The sequence below is a fragment of the Eleutherodactylus coqui genome, chromosome 8, assembly GCF_035609145.1.
Source record: "Eleutherodactylus coqui strain aEleCoq1 chromosome 8, aEleCoq1.hap1, whole genome shotgun sequence".
Classification (NCBI taxonomy): domain Eukaryota; kingdom Metazoa; phylum Chordata; class Amphibia; order Anura; family Eleutherodactylidae; genus Eleutherodactylus; species Eleutherodactylus coqui.
Genome location: NC_089844.1, coordinates 91,168,710 through 91,180,816, shown reverse-complemented (window position 1 = coordinate 91,180,816; position 12,107 = coordinate 91,168,710). Strand labels below are relative to the sequence as shown.

Sequence of the window (12,107 nt, the reverse complement as noted above, 5' to 3'; positions counted from 1 at the left end):
ATCTAACTTCCAGGCAGACTCAGCTCTGCATGATCACATTAGTCTGGTCTTGTAGTCACTTTTGCTCCCACCCATCCCATTCTTCCTACTGACTTATATTCTTCACCATTTTCGACATCTCTGTTCACTGCGAATACTGGCGTAGATTTACTATGCAAAATGTGGCAGAGATCTAGCTCAAATTGCGCAAATGAACTGGTATATAAGCCGTGGGCTAGATTTATGGTGTATTAGACAACTTTTTTGCCTCAGTTGACAGTTTCGAAAAGTATCTAGACAAGGAGACATGGCTGAGGCCAAAAATTCACAGGTTCTATTAATGGTGTGCGCCATTATTATTGTGCAAAATATTGGTGTAAACTAAGGGGTGGCGCAAGGAAGAGAAAAGTGTCTAATGTGTGTACCATGCTGCGCCAAATTTATCATACAGTGGGGGATATTTATTATCCTTTGTATGCTAATATTTTTGGTATACAAAAACTTTCAATTTTGGTGCACATGACAAAATGACATCTTTTTGCACTCTGATGCCGGGCCCTGCCAATTTTCTAAAAGTTAGTGGAGCCCGTCACATTTTTTTATAATGTACAGCAGAAACTGTTGTGCATTATAGCAGAAACCCACTTCGGCTCATATTTGGCCTAGGTTTCCATCTGGGGCATGGAGATGACGCCATATGCAAAAGCCTCTTAATATGAAAGCCTAGTATATGAAATGCTAGCCTAAGTAAATAGGCGCCAGTGTCCACCATTGTTAGAAATTTGGCGCACGGCAAACGTTTTGACCAGTAAGGATGTGGGTGCTGAGATCTTCAGATCGTGGCTGAAAAAAGGGGCTGCATCTCTCACCCGAATGCTGTGCCTCTTTGGCTGTCATTGTTGCTTTCTGGCTCCTCTTGGCAGCTGAAGATGGATGCATAGACTTCAATAGACATCTATGTGACCGTCTTCAGCTGCCGAGAGGAGCCAGCAGGAAGCAAAGATGGCCAAAGAGCACAGTGCTTGAGTAAGCGCAGCAGCCCCTTCGTTTCAGTGATCAGTGAGAGTCTGAGCACCCGGACCCCACTCAAAATTTTTTTAAAGTGCAGTTACTCTTGAATTCATGGTGGATTGCCAATTCGGTACAATTCTTGCAAGCTCACATCTGTGAAATATATTAAAGCGGTTGATTCAAGACATGAGTTATATATGGAATATATTGAATATGGCACCAATGTCTGGTTAATGGGGGTCCATAAGATTTAGAGTCCTATTAAAGATTAAAGACCAATGAGGTCTTTGGGTCAATGGGATTGGCAGCATAGCTTTGCAGCTGTGAATCTGCTGACTCAAGTGCAGCCTACTGTCTGTCTCTACTCCCCTCCTTCCCCCTGTTCTCCAACATCAGTCTCTATTAGATTTGGCTCCTAGCACTTTGAATCTGTAAAGTAGGTGGTCTCCATTGCTCGCTGCTCTTCCCTGCTTGTCAAATCTCACGTCATCCCATGACTGTGAGCAGTGAATATCATGGACTTGTACAGTATATGCAACTTTTTAAAATGCTCCAATGCACCTAATAAGCAAATCTGAAAATAATTTTGATTGAAAATATCCACCGCTTTGTGTGCACAGCTCCTGTGCAGACCAATGCATTTCCTATGTTCAGTCAGATCCTAAAGTCATGTGCTACTTCATTCTGCACCCTCTTTTACTGTCTATGAGTTATTAAAGGGGTTTTCCAGGGAAATACTACGGATGAACTAACCTCAGGATAGATGTATCACAGAAGGAGAAATCAAAAATTAAAAACAATCACAGAAAATGGCCGTTACTTACTGACTGAGAAGTGCATATAGATGCATCCTCCTCTCACCTTGCAGGTAGCTGACTACCAAATGGAGGAGCCAATAACATCTGTGCAGGACACCGATAAAGCCCCCACTCACACTGCCTCCTGATAATGAGGGGGGTGGCTGCTTGGTGTATACTCCCACACACAGTGGATACAGGGTGCCAGACCATTCTGATATATGTAGTTCACCATGCAGACCAGCAACCTATTAATGACGCCATGATAATTCAGCGGGTTGCCCTGCATATCCATCAGTGAACCACATTGGTACTGCCAACCTGGGCTCCCCCTGGAGTCTTAATGCCACACTGCATGTGAATGATAGATAATAAATGCAAGGCATTGGTTGGATGTTGGCCAAGATACCTGCACGGTGAGAGGATGCATCTATATGCACTCCTCAGTCAGTAAGTAACGGCCATTTTTCTGTGATTGTTTTTAACCTCAGGATAGATCATCAATAGTTGATAGTCTGGGGTCCGCCACTCAGGATCCTGGTTGCTCTGGTGCCCGTTGTCAGCGCCACAACACAAGGGGTAGGGAGAAGGAATCTGAACCCTGTGTAGTGGCTGCTACTTGTAACAGCAGGTTGGGGTCTCATTAAAATCAGCGGGAGTTGTAACTGTAGTTACAAGTGCTGGCCACTACATAGGTATTAGAGCCAACTGGCTCTACTCCATACCCCTGTGTGTAGCAGTGCTGTCAGTGGGCTTCTGATCAGCCGAGGTCTTGATGACTTATCCTAAGGATAGGTCATTAATAGTATTTCCCTGGAAAACCCCTTTAAGGGTGCTTTTATATGGGGCACAGTTAGTCCACGTGGACATTTGTGCATCATGATGGTATCCCTATGAGACTTGAATTCCACATCTGTTAAAATCTGTGCATCTTTATTTGCAAACCACAGGATTAAATTCCCCAGTGGAAAAGCTTTCTGCTGTGGAGTTAACAACATCTTGCAGAATTGTTTTTGCAGGTTTCCACAATTAAACTCTATGGGGAAAAAATGCAAGAAATTCTACAAAATGTTCCGCAAAATGCAGTCCACTTCCCCTCTCCCACTCTCCCAACAGCAGAGTGCCAGCCTCACTGCCCCTCTCCCACTCCCCAACAGCACCTCATTGCCCCTCTTCCATACGCCCAACATTAATACGCGGGCCTCACTGTCCCTCTCCCACTCCTCCAACAGCAATAAATGTGCCTCACTACCCCTCTTCCTCTCTCCCAACTGCAAAGTGCCAGCCTCACTCTCCCTCTCCTACTCCCCAAGAGTGCCTCATTGCCCCTCTTCAATTCCCCCAACATTAATATGCTGGTCTCACTGCCCCTCTCACACTTCCCAACATTAATGTGCGGGCCTCACTGCTCCTTCCTCCAAAACAGGAAAGTGCAACTGTCACTGAAACTCCCCAAAACAGCAATTTCCGGGTAAAGGTTTCTCCCCTGTGCTTCCCAAATATCACTGGCCCTCCTCCCCAAATAACAATTTGCAAGCACCATTATTTCTCTCTGCCCCCTCCCCCCCGCTCAGCACCCACTGCCGATACCTCCCATTCTGCACCCAGATGGATGCATGTGCTGCCTCTCTCATAGTTCCTCTTTACAAAGTGCATCAGAAAACTTCACGGGTGGTCCTTTTCCCTGGCGCCTTCTACAGAATCGCGTGTGATTGTAGGACATCTAGGTGCCTTCTACAGTCCTGCCCATCACTGGACCTCAGCTAAGTGCCTTCTGCACGTTTGGATGTTATTGGAGGCAACCAGTTATGGCTCGTCTTTTCTCCAATTGCCACTTAGTATAAAGAAGGGAAATAGGAAAATGTGGACAGCTGATTTCTTCCTGAGTTCTGTGGCACCCCTGGCAGGTTATCACAGCCCACCAGGGCGCCACGGACCTGGTTGGTGAATCACTTCTCCAGTCCAACATTTCTCATAGTTTTAATAATATATAGAAACCCAAGGCATTAGCAATGAATTTATACCGTAACAAGTATTTAAAAACTGCCAAAAAGATTGTTACAATATAGCGGTGTTAGCAGAAAATGAAAGCCTCGCTCACTTTCGTGGTCCCCCAGCACAAGGCTGTAATTTCATGTTTTCCGTTGTATTGTTCTCTTTTCTGTTGTCATGGTTTTATAGATTAAAGCTGACCCTAATGTAAGGTCGCCCACTCTCCCCTTTCAACATTTTAGATAGCATTTAAGAAGACGAAAGATGTCCCATGGAAATAGATCTTTAGATTTACTGACACAGAGAGCGGAATGAAAGTCACAGCTGATCTCATTTCGGCTGCCAAGTGTCTATGATTGAAGCACAACATTATTTCATCAGCTGCTGTGATACTTTCTGTGAACTGTACATTTCTGGGGGTCTGCGGTAGAATCCGGAACACATCGGAATATCAGATTTGCATTTACATGACATGACACAAAAACCTGCAAGAATTTGTGATCCCCTCCTGAGATACTGTCAGACAGACACATCTCATCCCATATAAAAGCAGGTAAGGGACACGTCCATCAAAAAAGAGTACTGTTTTAAAACTCAACGGCAGTTATTTATTAACCCAATTTTGCCAGAATTATGGTGGCAAAAATTCCCAATTTCGCTGCAAACAGGTTTTTGCACAAAAAAAGTGACTTTTTTGCCATTTTGACTTGGGCATAGCTTTCTGACCTGAAAGATTAAAGGGTCACTCTAGTAAAAAGACCTTTTTCCTTCCATACCCCCCTCACCTGATGTCACAGTCTGGACATCTCCTATGTATATTGCAATCACTTCCATGCAGCACAGCCTCCAGTGTGATGCTTATCAGATGCCATCTTGATGTTGAGATTTCTCCCTGCCTTCTCTGCCTCTGTTGTGTGCTATCAATCCAGTGATGCATCAGCACAACATCACATAAGCAGCTAGAGACTGTACAATCTCTGCCTGCAGGGAAGAAACAGCAATTATCACTATTTTATATTAATCTAAAGCAGCTTTAAACCATAAGTATATGAGTCAACAATGTGATGCAGCAGCAAAAAAGGAAACATAATTTTGAGACATATTAAGAGAAGCATAGAGTCTAGATCAGACCCCCTCTGGAAAACTGTGTCCAGTTCTTTCCTGTAGCTATACACAAATGTCTAGATTGAGTGTAAAGATCCAGTAGAATGGCCACCAAGGTCTCTGGACTTAATGCCTTTGGACTTCAGCAGAGTGGTGGACACATCGAACACGTCATGTGGAGCACTTTGTGAAACTTTGTCCTCTCCTAACTGCAAAACAATTAAAGATAGGGTAAAACTGACACTCGCAGTGTGTTTCTGAGTAAATTCACTGTAAGGAAAAACAATTGCAGCACCTTCTATCTTTCAGAGTTGCTTCGGAAAGCCTTGCCCATTGTTTTCAATAGGACCTTAAAAGACATCCCATGGCACTGTGCAATGTGCATGCCAGTGCGGTGCAATGTTTCCCATTGAAGTCAATGAAAAAACACTTGTGATACTATTACGCAGGTGAAAAACGCTTCACAATGCCGTGAAAATTGCATACTGGCAAGTGCCATATTGGCCCAAATGTTTTGGGTCAGTAATTGCGCTTGCCCGTGTGAATATAGCTTTAGTCAGTGGAGAGTAACTACATGAACAGTCTCTTATTCTGGAGGTCTCATTATGTTAGTACATTACATTAATAGTCCTTAAATTTCAATGGGAATAGAGTATTTCTTAATTTTACCTGCGGAGGCGCTGTAGAAGAACTAAACACTTGCTGGCAGGTTTCCCAATAAATAATCGCTGGGGCTCACAGAGGCAGAAAGCCCCATAATTAACTTATCATTGAGGGACCCTTCTAATAAAATTGGACTGTCTAAAGTGGAATTCTTTAGGACTTCAAAGTTTTACTCATCAGTAGTTGGATTGATGAATAGAAGTGCTGTATTACATAGAACAGAGATGTTATGCCCGCTTGGCGCACTAAAGCACCACGCCCTCCGTGTGAACGCAGGATTGTGTCCTTTTAAAACCGTAATCACTCACACAGTTTTGCATAGACCAATTGCACCTCTCCAGGCATAGATGGAAGGACCCCTGTCCCTTAATAATCAGGGAAAGTGGGGAACACCTGCCTAAAAGCTGGGTAGTCATCCTGATAAGGTCAGTCCCATCTGGGACCTAGCTATCCCTAATCAGGAACCTGGAGAGATGCACTAGACACGCATAGGACACATCACTATTCACACCAACAAACATGATTGTGTATGCAACATATAACACAAACCCCACCCAGAGCTCACATGCATACAGATGATAAATCATAGCTAGTCCAAGCGTCCTCACACCAGGGGAATAGAAAATTAACTGTGTGCTGAGATAGGGAACAGTGTCAGGCATCACCCATCTGACACACACATATGACATCAGACGTTTGGAGGCCACACCTGCCCAGGGATAGAGAGAAACCTGCAAGTCGCCTGCACCTGTGTGATCACCGTACCACACACTAGACAATGCATGTACCCCAGAAACAGCCAGGAGGGGCGGGACAGCAGGTGCCCAGGCCATCTTCAGGGGAGGAGAGAGGGATACTACAGACAATCATGCACCACCAGATCTGAGTGGGCTCAACACAGGGCACAACAGTAAAGCACTAAAATGACCAGCAATCTCTCCCAAGAGTTTGCTGGTATTTATCTGTAGCAGACAAGGAGGATTGGCTGGTGGAGAATACCGCACCCAGCCAGCTCCATTAACCCCTACCTGTGAAGGTGTGCACAAGGATACCTGTAGAACCACAGGTCCCAGAACGCACAACCTTAACAAGAGATCACACATGTAGGGAAAATATATATTCCCTATGGTAAATAGATACTCTAGCAGTCAGTGTCAACTCCCTCCCCACGAGAGGAACACTCAGGAGACGGATCACTACAAGCCGAATCCCACATGACTCATTTAAGGCAAATCAATTATTACATAAAGATGCATGCTGCTCATTATGTTGTAGCCTCATCAATATAGATTTAGTGCATGTGGAAGGATATTTTTCTACTGTAACAAGATCTAATCAACAGCTCATTAGAGTCTGCCAGTAGTTGGATATGCTGCTACTCTAATTATAAAACATCCGGAAATGTTTGTATAGATAACAGATTAGATAGATAGATAGATAGATAGATAGATAGATAGATAGATAGATAGATAGATAGATAGATAGATAGATAGATATGAGATGGATAGATAAATATGAGATGGATAGCTAAATATGAGATAGATATTAGATAGATAGATAGAAATGAGATAGATAGATAGATAGATATAAGATAGATATGAGCTAGATGGATATGAGATAGATAGATATGAGATGGATAGATAGATATGAGATGGATAGATATGAGATGGATAGATAGATAGATAGATAGATAGATAGATAGATATGAGATAGATAGATAGATATGAGCTAGATAGAAATTAGATAGATAGATATAAGATAGATAGATACATAGATATGAGCTAGATGGATATGAGCTAGATGGATATGAGCTAGATAGATATGAGATAGACGGATAGATAGATATGATATAGATGGATAGATAGATATGATATAGATGGATAGATAGATATGAGATAGATATAAAAAAGACAGATCGATAGATATGAGATACAATATAAAATAGATAGATGAACAGTCTGCAATTTTTTATGCGCAGGTAAAACACAGGTGTGAGTGGCCAATTAAAATCAATGGGCTACTGGCACTGCATGTTGCACATGGGAAAATTGCGTGCGGCAGGTATTGACAATATGCCTGTGTTACCAAACACATTTTGCAGCTACTGTATATGTTTCAGCAATAAATCAAATGTTACATGTAACTTCCTGCCAATAACCTATTTTTGAATGAGGTTGACTGCACATGACTGGGTCGGATTCCGCATGTGGGAGCCTGCAGCAGAATCAGACCCGGTGCCCTCCTGGCGTCTGCGTATACCTGTCATTACTTCCACTCTTCTGCACTGCAGTTCATCCGCACGGCTTGCCGTTGGACATGAGCACTACTGATTTTTTTTTCTTAAACTCCTGCATTTCAATTGCAGAAGGACCACAGGTCGGATGGCTTCCATTGTCCACATGGAATCCACGTAAAAATAGAAACCTTTAAAAAATTGCAATTTATTGCGCCTTGTGTGCAGGAAAAAGGGTTTTTCCATTGCATGGTAGGGAAGATATTTGCTGTGGAATCCGGAGGTGGACGCCCTCTCCAGATTTCGCAATGCAAATCCGGTCATGTGCAGCCGGCCTTAGATAGATAATTATATAGATGTTCCACATATAGTACTGAAGCTGGAGACTGACAGATTTCTGAGATTGCAGATTGAGTGCCTACAGCCTGGTCATCAAATGAGGGCGGCACAGACAGAGCTAGAAGCAGACTGTGCCAAAGGTGGCAGTGGAGGGGAAGGCGCACGTCCTGCTGCGATGCCCCAGATACTCAGCAGGAGACTCTCTGAACACTTCCCAGACTTCATCTCTACGGAGGAGGAAGAGAAACTCTGCATTCTGCTGGGAGAAGCAGAAAACGGCACAATCTGCCAGTGCCTGCAGACTGCGGGCAGTGTCAGATGCCAGGGACTCTTATACCCCCTTCCCGGACGTGCCCCCATGTCCTTATCCCCCGCTTGCCTTGGATACACTAATGTGATAATAAAGCTTCTTTGTATCAGATGGCTAGATTAATAACCGTTCACTGTAAACGCAGACAACGAATGAACAACAAATGGTAATTCCTTCTCTTAATGCTCATTTCAAGCAGGCATACAAATCATCATTCACTCGTTACTTGTAAAGTGCGATCGCTCAGTCACTGCTACGGTGAATGTGAACAACAGAACGATCAGCAAATGGAATTTCATCAACTGCATTTGTGCACCTCTCATAGACTTCTATAGAAAACTTTGGTGATCAAATGCGCACAAGAATAGAGCATGATGTGCTTTTCTTTTGTGCGTAGAAAACAGAGTAATGTGAATGCATCCATTGAAACCAATGGGTTCTACTCTCTGCGTATTGAGTGCAAATACGTTTGTGTGAAGCCGCCCTTAGGCCGGATTCACACAAGTCTATGCGTACTTATGCATGCATTTGCCCAAGTTTTAACACAATGGGTGTTACATATTTTTTACCTTACTCTATGCATGCGTAATCTCAGCCATTGAGATGACCAGTTATGGCTTTTAGAAATGAGCGTGTTTGTGCGCACATTTGCATGCACAAAATTTGCACATGCAATGCACACAGAATGGGCTCATTCTCACGCCCGCTTTTGCGCACCTGCAAAAATGAAATGCAACATGCTCTATTTTGGTGTGCATTTGCGCACCAGGGAGCGCCATAGTAGTCACCCGCTACCCTCACAAATTGCGCAATGAACTGCGTAATTTTACGGGGACTTTTAAGGCTGCACAGCCTTTTAAATCATAGCGTGGTTGTGTCCTGCACAGATGTGAATGGTGCCCAGCAGCGCAAAACATACAGTAAAAAACGCAGGTGTACATGCGCAATACTGCATCCTTCACTACGCAAAAAGCCGCGCTATCGCATGCATTATTGCACCTATACTCGTGTGAAGAAGCCCTTAGTTTAATGAGTTTATTAGGTTCTCTTCCCTGGCAAACGCACAGGAAAATAGACCGCGCTGTGTTTTTTTTCGCGTGACCAAAATGCGCACACAAAATACACGCATGGGAATGAACCCCAATGGGTTCTATTCTCTGCATAGTAAGCACGCAAATATGTCCGTGAGAATCCGGCCTTACCGTATGTAGTCTGAGTCAACAGCATTTGTGTGTCACAGGGAGGCCAGTCTATCCCTCTGTTTAATTGTGACCCGCAATAATCCATACGACCATTAGATGGCGCTATTATGAAAGCTTTTTATTAGCGTTCCTGTAGGAAATAGTTTTATGTAAGTGGCGAATTTAGTTGCAGACGATCCTTACTCAGCAGTACGCATTGAGATGTGAAAAGTGACATGACATCTGAAATGTCCATTCATCAACAATGCTACAGAGGGAGAATTTCCACAGGAGATAAATGCTGCAAAAAAAAACACCCAGCAGTTCTAGTCTCCCTCTTTGTACCTGTCCTAATTGGCCATTCTCTGATGATCCCCGACTGTTTGCTGGCAATAAGCGGGAGCCTTTATCCTGCTAGAGCGAGGGCGTCCTTTCTGGTTAAACCCACAGTGAGAGCGGAGTGCAGTTTATACTGAGATTTGGGCTCATAAATGACTTTGCTTGTATATATGCGGCGGAGAAGGTGATTTATTAGCGATAGTCAGACAATAGAAAGTGAGAAAAAGGAGGAATCACACCCAAAAGCCATCTATACGGAAATAATATGACCTGGAATGGCAGAATAGTACATCCACACCCAGGGCCAGAGTTGTGATGGTGCGGCAGTAGATGGATAAAAGTTTTTGCAGCACACAATAAAACTTTACTGTGGTGTTCTGTATGGCGCGGCGGTCACAAATGGAGGCGGCACATTTTATAAAGCAAACTTTACTTAACAGAACTTATTTTATATCGCTCCATGGGAGGACTCTTTGTGGTTTAATGTTAAAGTCAGGCTCGCACAAGCATTACTCGCAGCATGCAGGATCTGAGATATAAGTATGTGGCATGCAGGCAGTACGCAATGGCCTTGTGAACTGGCTGCATGCTGCTCATCGCCATGTACTATCTTGGCGTGTAGGCTCGTGTAATATGCTGCAATATAGGACATGCTGTGGTCTTTCTTGCGCACGCAAGTCGTGTGGGCGTCAACATGGCCGTCTATATGGTTGATTACTACAGCGAATTACATGCACAAGACCCGACCTGCTCGTGTGAACCAAGCCTAACTTTGATCGGAACTCACACTCACGCTTTTTTAAATATTGATCTCCATATTACACTCTTAGAGCTCCGTGTATGCGAACTCGGTGCACCTGGGTGACAGGTACATCCTCTTAATGCTCATTGGGTCCTGCATCCTTTATGCTCATTGAGTCCTGCATCCTTTACGTAAGGATGTCCACGGCATGGCACTACCAACACGGCCTCAATGCACCCCGTAGGGTGACTAACAGAATGGTATTTACCAAGGAAAATGCAAAGTACTACATCTGGGCAAGAAAAATGAAAAAAAAACCTCATACAAAATGGGAGGAATTGGGCTAAGCAGCAGCACATGTGAAAAAGGCTTGGGTATACTAATAGATCATAGACTGAACATGAGTCAACAGTGTGATGGAGTAGCCCAAAAGGCAAACACAATTCTGGGATGTATTAAGAGAAGCATAGAGTCTAGATCACGTGAGGTTATTATCCCTCTCTACTCTTCCTTAGTCAGACCTCATCTGAAATACAGTGTCCAGTTCTCGGCACCGCCTCTCTTCTTCATGGACTGTCTGGTTTTGTATTTCATCTCCAACCAGATCTTCTTCTCTCAGAACTCATTCACACGGGGCATAGTTACGCACACAAAAATTGCCTGTGCAATACACAGAGAATGAAACCCATTGATTTCTATGGGTTCATTCCCATTTCTGTTTTTTATGTACGCATTCAAGAAAAATAGAACATGCTCTATTTTGTGCACATTTGTGCACCAAGGGTCCCCATAGAAGTCTATGGGAGGTATGCAAATACATGGGCAATGCACACAGATGCGCAATACGCTGTACATTTCCATGAAAGAAAGAACACATTTGGAACTCAACGAGGCTAAATCGTTATTTAAATCAGGATGCGTTTGTCTGCCGCGTGCGAATGGCCATGCCCTGCGTGCACAAAAAGTACAGTAAAATAGGACCTGCTCTATCTTTCTGCGTATTTGCACAGGAAAGGTCCTCAGAGAAGTCTATGGAAGGTACCCAAATGTGTGCGCAATACACTGCACAAAACCACAGGGAAAAGAACGTATCTGTATCTCACTAGGCTAAATAGTCTTTTCAATCGGGGGGGTGGGGGGGGGGTGGTATTGCACATATATGAACAGGCTCTTTGTGTGCAAAAAAGCACAGAAGATTGTGCTGATACAAGCACAAATCAACCTCCTTGGCTGTACTTGCATCGGCAGTGATAACTAACACTAGGGAAAAGAGAGAGAGTATTCCAAAATATCTAGAAAAGCTTGAACAGTGTGCGGTGACTAACATAATGGTATTTAACAAGCAGAAATGCAAAGTCCTACATCTGGGCAAAAAAATGAAAAAAGTACATACAAACTGGGAGGAATTGTGCTAAGC

At 43.7% G+C, this 12,107-nt stretch overlaps 1 protein-coding gene across 1 annotated transcript in view; it reads left to right on the top strand.

Annotated features, from left to right (window-relative positions):
• GALNT13 (polypeptide N-acetylgalactosaminyltransferase 13) overlaps positions 1–12,107 on the top strand; it is a 381,455-nt gene that overhangs the window by 335,205 nt on the left and 34,143 nt on the right. The gene's annotated exons all lie outside the window — the stretch shown is intronic.